At 31.6% G+C, this 4,525-nt stretch overlaps 1 non-coding gene across 1 annotated transcript; it reads left to right on the forward strand.

Moving 5' to 3' along the window:
- Positions 1-4,192: 4,192 nt before the first annotated feature.
- Positions 4,193-4,301, forward strand: LOC123394690. The gene has a single exon (XR_006609418.1). It is a non-coding gene; the product is annotated as a U6 spliceosomal RNA (small nuclear RNA).
- The last annotated feature ends 224 nt before the right edge of the window (positions 4,302-4,525 follow it).

The following is a 4,525-nucleotide window of genomic DNA, read 5'->3' on the forward strand; positions in this document are numbered from 1 at the left end:
AATCAAAAGTGCAGCCAGTATTCAATTCTTGGGCTAAATAATTTTAGAAAGCTTTGTGTTATTGAACCTACGGGGTTTTTCTGTAGTTTTAACTCTTTCTTTCTGTGATTTTTCCCATTAGTCACATAAGTGACTGCAATATAACAGACATTGAGGATAAAGAAGGACTGAATAGAACAATCCTTGGCCTCATGAAGTTGAGAATCTAGCAAGGGAGTCAAACAATTCGATCATTAAGAGACAATTTATTGAGTGCCTGGCCTAAGATGAGCACAACAAAACCCCAGCCCAGAGGAATCATTTTAATGGGAGAGATAGGTAATAGGTAAGCCAACTTTAAAAAGAAAAAAATCGTACTGGTTTTTCTTTAATAGTGATGCATATATGAACTAAATAAGCACATTTTAGAAAGAGCAGTGATTGAGAAGAGGTTTTGTAACTGAGTGGTCCGAAAGGGCCTCCGTGAAAAAGTCTGTGTTGAACAGATTTCTGAATAATATCAGCTAGGAAGCTGCGTAAAAATCTCAGGGATGGGTGATTTTTCCAGTCAAAAAACTGTAAAGGCTCCAAAGTCACAATACAGCTGTAAGTTTCTCTAATAAAGTAGCTTCTGACAAATAATGAGAAGAAATAACTAACCCAGGTTTGAAAGAAAAGGGACAGACTTTCTATGGAATTAATATTTAATTAAAGCTCTAAAGGACAAAAATACAATAGAGCAAAATTCTGGTGACGCTGATATACCTAATGAAAGTTCATAAACAAGGTGCGGGTAGCATAGAGTGTGTGGGAATGTTGGTAAGAACAGTGGGGAAGAGTCATCCCTGAACATGTTCTTAAATGAAGCAATTCTTGTGTTGTTTTAAAGGGTAAATTGGAGTTTGCCTAAGTGATTAGAGAAGGATGCCTCGGCTTATGGAAGTTCAAAGCCAGAAAGATGTGATAAACTACTGGAGATATTTTCATGTATATTTGTTGTTGCTTCTAGTAATGGTGATCTAAAAACTCCTACTTAAGACAACTTAAAAATCCAAACAAAATAGCTTTTAAAGTTAAAAATATCAGAATGATTATAAAAATAAGTGAGGGATTACTGGGCCAAAATACGAAACACAATGAGAGTCTAGAGATATATGCCTGAAGCCATTTTAGCTATGAGAGCATTTGAAATCGCTAAAACACACTGAACTGTGTTTTTAATAGACACTTGATACTAGAGAAACAAAATTCAAAATCCAGCAGCAATCAAATTTGAAAACTTTGGTACAACCAAATTTAAGTTGAGATCCCCAAAGCACAAGGAGAAGCAGAAATAAGACTATAGCCCTACCTTGCCTTCCGTGTAAACTGAGAAAGTCAAGCCTTATTTATAGACCATCCTTCATGCTTCCTAAGTACTCCTTCATTGTAAACTAAGTAATAGTTTTTGTCACAGTGTCTATAACTAAAATGGATTTTATATTCTATTATTTCAGAGTTAGTTGCAGTTTCTACTTCCTTACTTCCTTTTTTGAAAAATAGATTAATTCTACAGAAAGTTTTTTCCAGCTTTATTGAAAAATAATTGACATATTATAGTTTGTAAATATAAGAAATGATTTCTTATAACATTGCAAACTTTTAACATTGTGTAAATTTTGTACAATTTGATAAATTGGCATACATCTGTATTGCAATATAATCTACATAAAAATGTTAATACATCTACTATCTCATATAGTTGCCACTGTTTTTTATGCATGTATGGTAAGGAATTTTAAGATCTACTCTCTTAGCAACTTTTATGTATATGGTACAGTAGAGATAAACTTCAGAGGTCTTGTGGGTTTTGTTCCAGACCGCCTCGATAAAGTGATTATCTCAATAAACTAAGTCAAATTATTATTATTTTTTTTGGTTTCCCAGTACAAATAAAAAATTATGTTTCCCAGTGCATATCAAAAATAAACACTATACTGTACTGTTCAAAAGCATTATGCCTTTAAGGAAAAACAATGTATATACCTTAATTAACTAGTTCTGAGTTTTCAGTGGGTCATAATTACTGATCACAGATCACCATAACAAATACAATAATAATGAAAAAACTTGAAATATTGCAAGAATTACCAACATGTGACAGAGAGACACAAAATGAACAAATGTTGTTAGAAAAATGGTGGCAGCAGACCTCTTTTATACAAGATTGCTATAAACTTTCAACTTGTAAGAATGTGATATATACAAAGTTTAATAAAGGGAAGCACAATAAAAATGTATGTATATATTATCAACTATGATCATCATGCTGTACATTAGATCCCCAGAACTTTTTTATATTATAGTTGCAAGTTTGTACCCTTTGACCACCTTATTCCACCCCAGGTTCACCTCTTTTCAACTCAACTCTAAGTTTCCATTAGTTTGCTTTTTCTTCAGATTCTGTATGTAAGGGATATCATAATACATAAATTAAAATATATATAAAATCTTTGAAATATTTCACTCAATATAATACCTTCAAGATCCATCCATGCTGTTGTAAATGGCAGTATGTCTTAATTTTTCATGGTTCAGTAGTATTCCATAGTATATATTTACCATACTTATTTTATCCATTCATCCATTAATGGATACTGAAGTTATTTCCATCTCTTGCTTAGAGTTAATAATTTTATAATGAACATAAGAGTGAAGATATGTCTTCGAATAGTGATTTCGTTACCTTTAGATATATACCTAGAGGTGGGATTACTGAATCATATGGTAATTTTACTTTTAATAATATGAATAATCTCCATACTGTTTTCCATACAAATTTATATCCCTATCACAGTGCATAAGTTCCCCATTTTCCCCAATATTTACCAAAATTTGTTAGTTTTAATTTTTTGGTAGTATATATTCTAATAGGTAGTAATATCTTGTTGTGTTTTTCAGAGGTAAACAACAACAACAACATAATGACTTTGCCCTGAGTTTTTACGTTGAGCACTTTTTAATGCTCCTGTTGGTCATTTATATAACTTTTTTGAAAAAAAAGCCTATTGAGATCCTTTTGCTATTTTTTTAATTATATATATTTTTCTATTTGTATCTGTTGGTTATTAACATCTTTTCAGATATAAGATTTGTAAGTATTTTCTTCCATTCTGTGGATTGTGTTTTCATTCCCTTTTTTTTTTTGTGGCAATGTAGAAACTTTAGTTTGAGGTAATAGCATTTATTTATTTTTGCTTCTTTTGCTTGTGTTTTTGGCCTGGTATCCAAAAAACTATTGGCAAGACCAATGTCAAGGAGAATTTTCCCTATGTTTTCCTTTAGGAAATTTAGTTTCATGCATCACATTTAAGTCTTTAATCTATTTCAAGTTAAGATTTATGAGTGATATAAGGCTGCAGTTTCATGCTGGTTTATGTGACTATTCAGTTTTAAATATCATTTATTGAACAGACTATCTTTACCCATTATATATGTTGGCCCCTGTCAAATATTAGGTGACTGTATCAAAGGATTTATTTCTGGACTCTCAATTCTGTTCAACTTGTTTATTGGTCTGTTTTTATGCCAGTATACTTTATTGTTTTGAGCATGAGGGCTTTGTACTATAGTTTCAAATCAAGAAGTGTAATTTCGCTTCTTCATTCTTTCTCAGAACTGCTTTAATTATTTGTTGTCTTTTATGGTCTCATATAAATTTTAGGATTCTTTACTTACTTCTGTAAAAAAAATTTTGGATTTTTTAAAACGATTATTTATTTATTTATTTGACAGAGAGAGATGACAAGCAGGCAGAGAGGCAGGCAGAGAGAGAAGAATTAGCAGCTTCCGGCTGAGCTGAGAGCCTGATGCAGGGCTTGATCCCAGGACCCTGGAATCATGACCTGAGCCGAAGGCAGTGGCTTAACCCACTGAGCCACCCAGGCGCCCCTAACTTTGGATTTTTGATAGGAATTGATTTTACAGATGATTTTCGGTAGTATGGACATTTTAACAATGTTAATTCTTACCATTCATAAATATGAACTATCTTTCCATTTATGTCTCCTTCAAATTCTTTATCAATTTCATAATTTATGGGGTACAGATCTTTCATCTTCTTAGTTAAATCTTTTCCTAAGTATTTTATTATTTTTGATGCTATTGTGAATTAGATTGTTCTCTTTATTTTTTCAGATAGTTCATCATTAGAGTGTTAAAATGCTCCTGTCTTGTGCTTACTTTGGCAGCACATATACTATAATTGGAATGATGCAGAGAAGATTAGCATGATCACTGAGCAAGGATGACATGAAAAACTATTTTAAAAAAACGAAACAAAACAAAACTCCTGTCTTTTATATATTGATCTTGTATTTGGCAGCTTTATTAAATTTGTTTATTCAAAATTTTTTGTGAAGTTTTTAGGATTTTTTTACATGTAAGTTCATGTTATCCAAAAAAAGAAAATTTTACTTCTTCCTTTTTTTTTTTTTGGAGTCTTTTATTTCTTTGTGTTCCTTGTTTCTCTGGCTAGGACATCCAGTATTATGTCAAATGAGAGTAG

This window comes from Mustela putorius, unplaced genomic scaffold (assembly GCF_011764305.1).
Source record: "Mustela putorius furo isolate JIRA1106 unplaced genomic scaffold, ASM1176430v1.1 tig00003835_pilon_pilon_pilon, whole genome shotgun sequence".
NCBI classification, from domain to species: domain Eukaryota; kingdom Metazoa; phylum Chordata; class Mammalia; order Carnivora; family Mustelidae; genus Mustela; species Mustela putorius.